The following is a 13,118-nucleotide window of genomic DNA, read 5'->3' as shown; positions in this document are numbered from 1 at the left end:
GAGTTCCAACGTTCAAGTCCTAGTAAAGTGAGTTATTTTTACACGGATTTGAATACTAGATCGTGGATACCGGTGATCTTTGGTGGTTAGGTTTCAATTGACTACACAACTTAGGAACGGTAGAACTGAAACTGTACAAGACTACACTTCATTTACACTCATACATCATCCTCTGAAGTATCATCTGAACAGTATTTGCCGGAGGCTAAACAGGAAAAAGAAAGTACATTGTCAGAGTTGTTCATGCGAGTTAATAGCGCGGTAAGCCAACTGTCAGCCTATGTTCACAGCAATACGCCGCCCGCTATATAACGTGAAAGGTTACAGACCTTGGATGAACTTCCTCGGAGCTACAGACCGACCAACTTATCTATAGAGTTAAACGGGAGAGCCACGTCGTATTTTCTTTGAAAAAAAAACTGAAAGACTCCATGGAAAATTTTAATTCCTTCATTAGGCCAACTCTACAGATAAATTGGTGGATGTCAGCGAGTCGTTTTTGTGTATTGGATTGAAATAAATACGAGACATTGATTGCGTACTAAATTTAATTTTAACATAAAACAGACACTAGATGGTACATGATATTTATTTCGATTAATATTCGACGACAATATCGTTCAACATCGATCTGTGATATGAGAAGTAAGAGAGATAAGGCATAATAGCCTTATAATAATAGCCAGCGGTAGAGGTGCTCGCGTCGTCGGCGTCATTCACTAAGCGCGCCGTGCCAACTATGCGACCCTCCCGAATCGGTCTCGTTCTCTCGTCACCGGACATTGGGGTAGCTGTGTGTGGCCCATAACCTCCCCTTTCCAACGATATGTGTAATTTATACCTCCGGCTGGCTTTTGCGCGGGCTGAGGCTGATATACAGAATTTTTATACTTTTTTACATGTTTACTTCACTTTTTTACATATAAATTTTGTCCAAAATACACTTATTATTACTTAAATCGATCTATCTCGACAAATTCTAAACAAAAACACAAGAATAACCACGCTATCACGTCTAAGTCGTGAGCTACACTGTATGGAAATGAGCGAGACCGCCAGTTTTGGCCTAAATGCGCTGTGCCTCCTCCCCACCAACTCTCGTAGATGACCAAACTCAAAGGTACGCTGACCATGTTAGTTATAAAATGACATCGCATTTACGTGTCCGAGACTAATAATTAGGAAGTTATTAAGGCAGGACGATACGTACCTTTTCGTTACTCTACAAATTTCTGTTCTGGTACCCGTATGTTTCGGTGTGATTTTAAAGAGGTTTCACGTCAAAAAAAATCGCCAGCAGTAATATCTAATACCAGTTTTTGAACAGCAGCACTAGTCACTGAAGATGGTTGTCGTAAAGACGATTGAAAATGTTTTGAGTAAGTTTCTAAAAAGGTGTTATAAAATTTGGTTCGTTTATCTTTGCAAAAGTCGTATTTTAATTTAATATAATCGTTGACCATCATGGACGAAGCACAGAAAAGAAAAGTAAGCATGTACTTTAATTATTAAAAATCGCTATGCTCATTTTATTACCCTGAAGAATTTTCTACAATTTGTACAACCAATCACTCGGAAACTGTATAATATTAAAAGGTGAAAAGTTGTATACCTGCCTAAAATGCAAAAACTATATTACAAGAAAACACAACTACATATTCGTTCAGAGCTAGTTGTTTTACGATCAGAAGAAATTTCTTAATAACACTGCTTATCTTTTTCTAAAATATTACAGAATAGTGAATAATTTTCTGAACAAAATTAAATTTTTTGCGTCTTTTTTTAATGATTCGACTTCATAATTTTCTATAAAAAAAAAAACACTCATCACAAAGTAAAAAAAAATTATAGGTGAAGATAAAGAGTATAACGATAGTTTAATAAATAGTGTCGTTAAAGATACATGGAAATTAGTTCGTATGATATTTCTGTGTCCAGATATTTAAGTAAAACTAAGTTTTATAAGTGTATAATGCGTACGATGAATTTAAAGCTTGCGAGGCAGACAGTGGCTGTGCAGAGCATTACATTACTCGTTTCTCCTAATATTAGGCTCATTCAGAAACCGAGTATTTTGGAATACAGTATTTAATTATTTGTATAAAACAAAAATTCTTTCCACAATTAAAATGTATCATTTTGTTTAATTTCAGACAATAATTACTTTTTTTCCTGTTTAGCCTCCGGTAACTACCGTTAAGATAATTCTTCAGAGGATGATATGTATGAGTGTAATCTTGTAGAGTCTCAGTTCGACCATTCCTGAGTGGTGTGGTTAATTGAAACCCAACCACCAAAGAACACCGGTATCCAGGATCTAGTATTACTTAACAATAATTACTTAAAAATATTTAGCGCACTTATAAATATTTCTTACTGTATACAGCTCAAAATCGAACAGTTTATACATTGTATTAATAAATTATTATCACATTCCCATCAACAAGTGAGTCATAAAATGAATGACCAATTTATACAAAAAAGGTTATCAAAATATTTGATTGTGAGTTATATACATTTGTTGTAATTGGTATTATTATTGTCGTTAAAATAATAGGCCCTATACCCTACAATAGTAATAGCTTAGTCATTTTATACGTAATCATAGAATAACTAAGTAATTTTTATACCATACTGCTAACTAATATTCAATACTAATGTTCAATTCTTGGCGTGACCCGGCACACATAGTATAATTGTTTCCTTCTGTAATGTGTGGCTTGATAGTAAACGTTTTGTGTTTATTAATGAATGCATATGATTTTTTTTACGTTTTTGAATTTTACATGTTGTGAATCTTTTTTGGCAATGGCAGAATTTAAATCATTTTATGGCATTTAGGTACTGCATATTTATATTTAATTTATTACAATTTTTTTTATTTGGGTGAATTGATAGTGAATGGTATCTGGGCGTATGATGGGAGGAATGTGGGTGATGATGGGTGGAAAGTGGGCGGATAGTCGACAAATTTTGGATGGTGGGTGGGTGGAAGCCCTCAACAAATTTAAGATCATATTTATTGTACGCGTTGTTTATGACGAGAATAAAACGCTCCGTAGTCAAACACATGAAACAGTTAATAATGTACACAATTTTATGAAGCTAAAAGGTTAGGAACATTAGAAGATGACAAACATTTAATACACAATCAAAAATATGAAGAAAGAATCCCTGCAGCTTGTGAGATTTCAAGATCACAAGAAAAGCAGGAAGTCTGAAATCTAAATCGCAGTCGTGCTCATTCAGCACCCCAAAAAAATGCAAAACAAACAACGTTCAAAACCAGTTAGTGAATTAGACAGTCTTGATCAAAGCGTTGTAAGAAAAAACAGTCGATGAGTTTCACGCAAAACATAATGGACTGCCTACATTAAATAAATTACGTGAAGAACTTCAAACGAGTATCCAATTTAAAGAATCTAGAATTACACTAGCAGCTACCCTGAAAGAGTTAGGGTTTAACTGGTGTAAAACTGATAATTATAGGAAACCTCTGATTGAGAAAGTAGACATTCGGTGGAAGAGGATAGATTATTTAAGAAAAATGACCGATTGCAGAAAAGAGAATTCTTCGATAGTTTATTTGGACAAATCGTGTATTTTAACGTCCCATTTGACAACAAAATCGTGGTCGGATGACAGTCGCGCATGAGTAAAAGTGCCAATTAATAAAGGTGATCGGTTAATCATAATCCACGATGAAAGAGAAATGGGATTCATTCTGAACGCGCTGTTAATTTAGAGAACGAGTTCCAAAACCGGTAACTATCAAGACAGCGTCAACAACAATTTCATGAAGTGGGAATCTGAAAAATGAATTCCTGGTCTTTTCCCCAGTCAATGGATATTATCGATAATGCGCCATACCACAATTCACTTCTAGAAAAGCCTCCGAATTCAAATGAGAGGAAAAGCGGTATGATTAATCGGTTAGAAAAGAACAATATTCCGTTTAATAAAACAACGTTAAACCCACAATAGAATGACATAATTAAATCACACAGAAAAAAAAATATATAGTACCATTTACATGAAGGTTCTGCAAATTCACCTTACCAACTAAACCCGACCGAGATGGTATGGTCGGCTCTAAAAAGATACGATGGTTGTAACAACTCAACATTTTCCATGCCCGATATTAAAAATTAGCCGAGTAAAAAAATAAAAGAAATGAACATGGGTGATCGGAAACCATATTACAAACACGTAAGAAAGCTGAAATTTAAATATAAGATGTACGGAGGGGCATGCATGCTTCCAGATGTTTGGGGGTGTGCCTCAGGGGTCGGTGTTGGGTCCCTTCTGTGGAACCTGGCCTTTGATGAAGTCCTTCGGCTTGGTTTCCCGGGGGACAAATCAGTGGTTGCCTACGCCGACGACTTAGCGCTGTTGGTGACTGGCCGTACGGAGGAGGAGGTGGAAAAACTGACAAATACGGCTGTGAAATGGGTGAGTGCTTGACTTCACGAAAGAGGCTGGAGTTGGTGCCCCGTAAGACGCAACTGGTGGCAGCAGTTAGCCCTCATCGCAATCGGGACATCAGCATCCCCGTTGATGGTTTCCGGGTGAGCATGTCGACACACGTTAAATATTTAGGGTATGATTCCAGAGATCCTACTGTTTAATAAACACATTCAGGAGGTCACGGACAAGGCTGGACGGGCTGTTGGCACTCTTAGACGGTTAATGGGGTCTGTGTGGGGACCGCGAGCGGCCAAGAGGAAGCTCCTCATGTCGGCTGGTACGTCGATAAGTAGATAATACAAGTACAACGGTTATTACTTTTGTCGTATTTGGTAAGTGTAAATATTTTAGGTTCGGTAGTAATGTAGTCTCGACCCTCTCAAACACAAGATTTTATTCTCATTGTACGCACTGTACTTTGTTCCACAGTAGTTCATTTTGCTTGCCTCTGAGTTCGTGTATGTGTTGGTGAACGGGTGTAGTGGAAAATAAACGATGAGGTGGGAGCAGTAGTCTTCTGCAGCCAGTAGAAAGACACAAACTCACGCTCAGGTTAGCGAAGGTTGTGTTACGCCCCTCTGTGGCTCTGTAGCATTAGCGTTCCCTCACACCTACCTAAAATACCCCTTCCAACCTGCGCGAAAACGATACTTTCTTTTCCCTGTTTAGCCTCCGGTAATTACTTTTCAGATAATACTTCAAACGATGAATAAGGATGATATGTATGAGTGTAAATGAAGTGTAGTCTTGTACATTCTCAGTTCGACCGTTCCTGAGATGTGTGGTTAATTGAAACCCAACCACCAAAGAACACCGGTATCTACGATCTAGTATTCAAATCCGTACAAAAATAACTGACTTTCCTAGGACTTGAACACTGGAACTCTCGACTTCCAAATCAGCTGATTTGGGAAGACGCGTTCACCAATAGACCAACCCAGTGGGTGCGCGAAAACGATAACAAACCTTAAAATAGAATTACTGTACAGCTTTCTTCAATCGGGGCCTGTAGACATCTGCATCACTTGCTTGTGCAGTAAGTATACCTCCAGCTTATTACCTTCATGGGGCACCACAACAAGATGAGTCGTAAATTAGACCCCTACAACAAAATGATGGCCGGGAACAAAAGGCTAGCACTTTAACCATCTGCGTTCTTCTGACTTAACTATCTGATAATAAAAATATTTAATAATTTTGCATTTAAAAAAATAAAATATAAAACTAAATGTCATTATTAAAAAGTACTTTTTTATAAAGTATAACACTTAATTACTCAGAAACGACCGCTTTTTTCCTGTAAATTCTTCGACATACATAACTACACCGCACTAAAATTAAACGAAAATATATATTTTTACAAGATACTTAAATGGTTGCATATTTTTTTCCGCGAATAATACCAACATCCAATAATAATTTTTATTATAAACATATTAAAACTAAAAAATACAGATACAGCAATTCGGAAGTGGGGAAATCCATGCATTTGAGACGGTCCTAGTTTATATAATTCAATTCTAAAGATGATACGAGAGTAATAATACTGAAGTTTTTCATTAAATTACTGTTTTTTAAATTGAAAACAAAATTATGATCCAAAAACCGGCTGCAAAAAAATGTTTACTTAAAATCTGAAACTGGATGGCCACTTCGATTGTTAAACGATTATCATTACTAGATATTAAATAAATGAAAATGTAACAGTAGAAAATTTATTTTTACTACTATTCTAAAAACACCGTTAAAAATTGGCTTTTTATGATGATTTGGTGAATATTGCTTATTTTTCAATTACGTAATATTTATTTTTATATACTTAATTCCATTTATTATTTTTTTTAAATGGTCTCTTTCAGTAATATATCTAATGAGATGAATGTTTAACAATTTATCATCTAAACCATTCGTTTTCAAAGTGGACGATAACGCTCCCTTGTGGACGCTGAAGGCCTTCAGGGGGGCGGTAGAAGGCCCACAGAAAACTGGTGGGGGGGGGGGGTTCATGCGGTCTAGGAAAGTGATGGCTGATTAAAAAAACAAAAATTCTGTTTTCCTGATATTTCAAACTAAAATTAAATACCTACTACAGTAGTACAAAAAAATTAAAGGGTCACTTATATTTTATGATAAAAAATGATTGTATCCAAACTACTTTAACTTTGCAACGAAGAGGCTTAGAGGAATAAAAAAAAATTAAAGCTTGAATACTCTACCTTTTCACAGTATACTTCAAATTTCAAAAATCAAATTTAAAAATAAAAAAAAAATCAGTGAGAAGAGAAGTTTTAAAAATTTGAAAGTATTTCTTCCTGTTTGATCGAATGCATGGGGGAAACAAAATTTATTCAGTAAATTGCATTAAAATTGTTTAAAAGATTAAGACTTTAGCTTTAATTTTATATTTTTGTATCTCTACGATTTTTCTGAACCGAAATATTCCACTTTAAAAGAGAAAAGGGCACTTTTGTCTTTACTGCTGCATATCTCCCGATCTAAGCAACCTATTGATATAAATAAATATGAAAATTAAACGGTTTTGATCTAACATTAATGACAAATTGTGGGATCTTTAATGTAGCGTTGCGTTTTTGGACATTTTATGCCAAAGTATTTTTAAAGATTGACACTGCAAAATGTATCACCCGCTGTCAGTTTAACCCAAGATATGCTAAGTATAAAAATAATAATTGCAATTGCAGGTTTTAAGAGCGCATCTTAAAAACAGCAACTGTAATTATCATCTTTGACAGACGGTACGTTTAAACAATTTAGGGGCGCCAGAAAAGTTTTGATTCTCAATGTGGGCGGTGGGCGAAAAATTGTCAGCATCAATGATTTTTCTTTTTCCTATTTAACCTCCGAGAATTACGTTCAGGTATTACTTCAGAGGCTGATATGTATGAGTGTAAATGCAGTGTAGTCTTGTACAGTCTCAGTTCGACCATTCCTGAGATATGTGGTTAATTGAAACTCAACTACCAAAGAACACCGGTGTCCACGATCTAGTATTCAAATCCGCATAAAAGTAACTTACTTTACTAGGACTTGTACGCTGGAACTCTCGACTTCGAAATCAGCTGGATTTGGGAAGACGCGTTCATCACTAAACCAACCCGGTGGGTTCAGAGAATCAATGATCTAGACTTTGAGTATCATACGATTTCTTGTGGCTCTTACTTGAGCGATTTATTGTGAATTTTATTTCAATAACCGTTTGACTAGTCTTTTTTTATATAATTATTACTACTTAAGCTTTTAATCAGGACGAAATATACCGAACCATTCTAAGATCCATTATTCTGATAAAGATGGTGACTGCATTTGATCGGACTATTGGAATGAATAAATTTCTAAGTGCCTTGTATCAATGGTAAAACAAAGGAAACTGTATAAATATTGAAGTATTAAAAAGACTCATAATGAAAAAATAGTCAATTTTGCCTGTCATAATTTGGAGTACATTTCAACACATTATGAGACTGCTATAATTTGAATTTTTACAAATTCAATTTTGAAAAATTAAAAAAAATTTATTATACCATTTGTTTTTATGTTTTTTTTTTTGTGTTTACGTATAAATATGTGATATGTAAAAAAATTATAACACCTCAACACATTATTCAATAATTAGAAGTGTAGAATTTATATTGCTAATATAAGTCAATAAATTTAAAGTGTACAGATTTCTGCTACAATCCCGTTTAGAAAGTAAAAAATTGGGCAGTAATTTAAACAGCAAATTTTTGCCATATAAATATTTACTTGAATTAAACGAATTCTGCAGAAAAAATAGTAAATATACTGAAATATACTGATCAATAAGATGTATGCATTTTTAAAAATAGTTTTAATTGAAAAGTGATGTACGAATTTTGTTTCATATAACAAATAATATAAATAATCATCAATACTGACAGCTAAGTCAGTGAGTATTTTTCCGCTTTCATGTCATTCATTCTGTGAAATATAAATATATATAGCAAATATGTATACATATCCGTACTTAAAATAAAAATTTCAAATACAAAACAGCTGTTAGAAGTCGTAATCAAAAATACTATACGCGAGCTGACATGAGATAAAAACCTCTCTTGAAACCGGCAGAATCATTTTCATAACAATATCTCGCACAGGTTTATAAAAATAATGAATGAAAAGATTTCCCGATGCCTTCACTGAGCCAAAACATACTGTATTCACATGCCAAACCCACCTAAATACAGAAGATGACACTTTCTATACCGATTCTACAGATGACACTTTCGATTGTTAATCACAGGGATTAGCTGCATAACGAACATCATTCATATCAGTGAAACAACTCCGACCGGTGTATTAAGTACTTTGGATGATTTATATGCTATATAGTTATAAGAAAGGTTAAAATAGATAACGTAAAGAAACAAATTTAATCAAGAAAGTGCTCTGTGCTATTTTACTATACAAATAGTAATCGTTTTGCCTACAGCAAGAACAACTGATATAAATGAACAATTTATAGGTATATAATATTCACGCATTAAATTTTCTGAGTACATTTATATGATATTAATACTGAACTGTAGGCAGATGTTTAGTAGCAAGTACACGTTAAACTAAAACTTAAGAAATTCTTATCATTATAACATAACGCTAATATTACGACTTGAAAAAGAAAATAATTAAAAAAATAAATACAAAACCGAATATAAAAAGAAATATTTTAGAATATATAAAGAATCTAATGCATCATTAGGGCACCTTATTTACCAGAAAAAAAATACAGAATTGGATGACTTCAGATTAAAGTTTAATGGTCCGACATCTCATGAATACAAATAACACCCCGTGGGGTATTTACAATGACAAAAGTCGAAGATTATCCGGCACCATTATCTTGGGACCAAAATTCAATACAGCAATCAGAAGACCAGCCCGGCCAATCATAGGGAAAGTCAATTTAAACGAAAGAAATTTTATATCAGATGATTTAACCGAATAAAATTGGATTGCGATAGATAAGAATAGGAAATAACAGTAATCTGATAAATTGAAGTTTAATCTGAAATACTTAAACGAGATTTAAAAAATTCAATCATTTACGAAAAAAATACAAAAAAAAAATGATAACGATATAACTGAACTTTAAAAATTATTTTTACTCTTACGAGCGTATAAATCTTCTTATTTTACATAGTCTTAAACCTAAACAAAACAAAAAAACTTAAATAAATAATTCGTTCGCATTTTAACATATTATTTAATTATACATCGCACAAAACAAGTCGGGTGAATCGGTAAATGGATAATCGAAAAGGATCTGCTTTAGTATTTGCTTGTAAGAGTATACGGAAAACCTTAATCATAGCTCCATTACAAAATAAAAAATAATAGATAAAAAGACGAATAGTAATAAAGAAAACGTAATAATTTTTTATGATATAAATAAAATTTCTAGGGAACAAAATTACAATTTTTTAAATGTTAAACTCAAAATATCCGATCACATACTTATTGAATTAAAAAAAAAAATTAAAAATTATTTAATTATTTAACAGAAGTAAAAATACTTATTAACCGAGTATGCAATTAAACGTATCGATAAAATATTATTGCTCCAGAATAAATAAATATTTTAATTCGCTTTTAAATAAATTAGTTGGAGCTACGTTAAAAAGGTCGAGTAATTCATTAAAGGATAATATATTCGTTCCTTTTTATCCTTTTTAAAACCGAATTGTTATGCTGCGTAACGCGAATATATTGTTTTTTTTTAATGATTAATCCGCCATATAAATTTTCAGCTTGTGAATGGGAATCTGGGATAAAAATTTTGTAGCGTATGAAAAATATCAAGCCTGACCGGAATTCAAATTAGACTTTTCGAATAAAAGGCTGAGATATTACTATTCCGCCATGACGATCAGCAATTTTTAATTTAATAATTATAAGCGCAGATTTTCAAAAAATGTAAAAAGAAATTGTCAAAACTTTGAACTATTTAAATAAAATTACTAAACAAGAGATAGATATTAAAAATTAAAAAACATGACTGCCAAAAAAATTGCTCTTTAAGATAAGATAATTAAAGAGCGTGCGGGTGACAATTTTGAATATACTATAATTTTTTCAAATTTTTTAAATTTATTTAAACATATATATATATAGTCTATGACACTCCCGGTAACGTAAAAATTCCAACGCGGTATCGTACATCTAAATCGGTTCAGTCGAGCTGCTATGGTGAAACACACCCTAAATAAATACATTACACTTCTTTTGAGCTGCGTGGGAGTTCCTGCAATTCAGGTATGCGCCTTAAATTACTGACGGACATAATACGTGTTACAAAAACTATGCTGTTTCTTATGCATAATTTTTGTATACAATGCCAAAAAAAAAAATGTTTAGTCTATATCCTAATTTTGGAGGGTGATGTTATGTACCACCGAAGAAATCCTGCAACTTTGTAGGTATTATTATTATTAATGCTTAGATCGCAATCTTCTTTTTCCTGTTTAGCCTCCGGTAACTACCGTTGTTAGATAATACTTCAGAGGATGAATGAGGATGATATGTATGAGTGTAGTCTTGTACATTCTCAGTTCGACCAATCCTGAGATGTGTTTAATTGAAACCCAACCACCAAAGAACACCGGTATCCACGATCTAGCATTCAAATCCATGTAAAAATAACTGGCTTTACTAGGACTTGAACGCTGGAACTCTCGGCTTCCAAATCAGCTGATTTGGGAAGACGCGTTCACCACTAGACCAACCCGGTGGGTTTAGATCGCAATCTTATCCCCATTTTACCTAACGCGGCCTCCAAAATGGAACCAGAAAAAAAAATTCTTGTATAAAGTCAAATTCAGTTCAGAAAAAAAAATACTTAAAAGTTAAACAAAAATAGAGAGATATGATAAAACATATTAAAGAGAAATAATACCAGTCAGGTTTTTTTTATACATAACCGATGACAATTCCGGTAATGTAAGGGTTCCAACGCGGGATCATACATCTAAATCGATTCAGCCGTTGAGCTGCTATGGTGGAATAAAAATATATACATACATTCACTGCCCAAACTTTACGTTTTGGGCAGTCGTGTAAAAAAAAAGTAAATTATATACATATCCTAAGGAAATAAAAAAAATTCTGCATTAAAAATTAACAATTTTTCTGATTATGATAAATATTCATTAAGAGTAAAAAATAAAAACATAAGATCAACCAGATACATTGAGAAAGAATACGTGTAAAGTTCAAATTTTAAAATGGATTTTTTTTAAGGCGTTTACTACTCTTCTACGACTAGCCATTCCAAAACTAATAACTACAAAAACTAAAAAAAAATAAACTACAAAAATAATAATTAAAATTCATAAAAAAAATTAGAATTTAAAAAAAAGAATAATTTTAAAAATTAAATCAAAGAATGTAACTACGGGTCTTCAATCCGCAGCTCGCCTCAAAGGTCTCTCTGTGGCCAGTGGATTCAAAAAAATTAGTTATAAAAATCATTTTACAAAATTCTTGTTACTTATGTAAAATAATTTCGAAATAATTAAAATATAAAACACCGGGTACCAATCTTATTTCATTCATTATTTATCGAATTTCTAATAAATAAATTGCAATAATAAACGTTAAAAAACTGAATTTAGTGAATACATAAGAGTACAAGAATTTTTTAAGCCAAATGGGCGTATCTTCTCAAATAAAACTTTTACCTAGTTAGGTAAAAGTAATATAAAAATGCGGGTGAGGTCAGTTTTTGTCCAATAGGACTGTTTCCTACCGGACAAAATCTAGCAATAAAATTAACGATACAATAAGATTAATTGTTAAGATTTTCTTGATAATTTTAAAATTCTAATAAAAAAGGACAAATTTACGTTTTTATTTTCGATATATTACGTCAAGATACTTTAAATGTATGTAGTATATGCAATTCATCACTACATCTGATATAAGAAATACTTCATATAAAAAATTTAATACTTTTTCAGGAAACATGTACCAAATAAAATTTAAAAAGAATCTTTGGATTAGAGAAGAAAGCTTTTAGATAAAACAGGAATAAGGAAATGCAAGGAACGAAGATAACCGTTTGAAGATCTACAATTATAATTTCTTCGCCGTTTATTTCGAAAACAAAATATTTTAATATATTTAGATACTCACAAGTAGAACATAACAAATTTACACGTAGGTTTGGTAAGTTCTAAAGAATACTAGTTGAACGCAAACCGAAATAAATTAATCATATGCAGGACCAAATTTCATAGTGACATTACTAGTTTTCTATTATAATAGATTTATTATTGCCGATTTTTCTATTACAATAGAAAAATCGGCACTTACGTATTGGCCCGTCGATCATAATCATCCCGTAACCTGAAGTATTTTTTTCAAAATTACGGAATCAACATAATTTACATATTAAAAATATAAGGATTATTGCTTACAATCATAGATTTAAATTAACCAAACTTAACCTACGCTCGCTATCCTCGACTAATTAACAGTAATGTTTTGATTATTTGTATAAAAATAATATAATTGCAATAATTACTGAAATTATAAAAGTATACATACATATATGTAATTTTTACATATATATATATTATATATATATTTTTTTTTTAACCTCCGGGACCACCGTT

At 32.5% G+C, this 13,118-nt stretch overlaps 1 protein-coding gene across 3 annotated transcripts in view; it reads right to left on the bottom strand.

The window, feature by feature from the left end:
- Cow (Proteoglycan Cow) overlaps positions 1-13,118 on the bottom strand; it is a 746,474-nt gene that overhangs the window by 729,823 nt on the left and 3,533 nt on the right. The window lies entirely within an intron of this gene.

The sequence above is a fragment of the Lycorma delicatula genome, chromosome 3 (assembly GCF_047948215.1).
Source record: "Lycorma delicatula isolate Av1 chromosome 3, ASM4794821v1, whole genome shotgun sequence".
In the NCBI taxonomy this organism is placed as follows: Eukaryota; Metazoa; Arthropoda; class Insecta; order Hemiptera; family Fulgoridae; genus Lycorma; species Lycorma delicatula.
The sequence above is the reverse complement of the archived record's forward strand: the minus strand, read 5'-3'. Positions and strand labels throughout refer to the sequence as shown.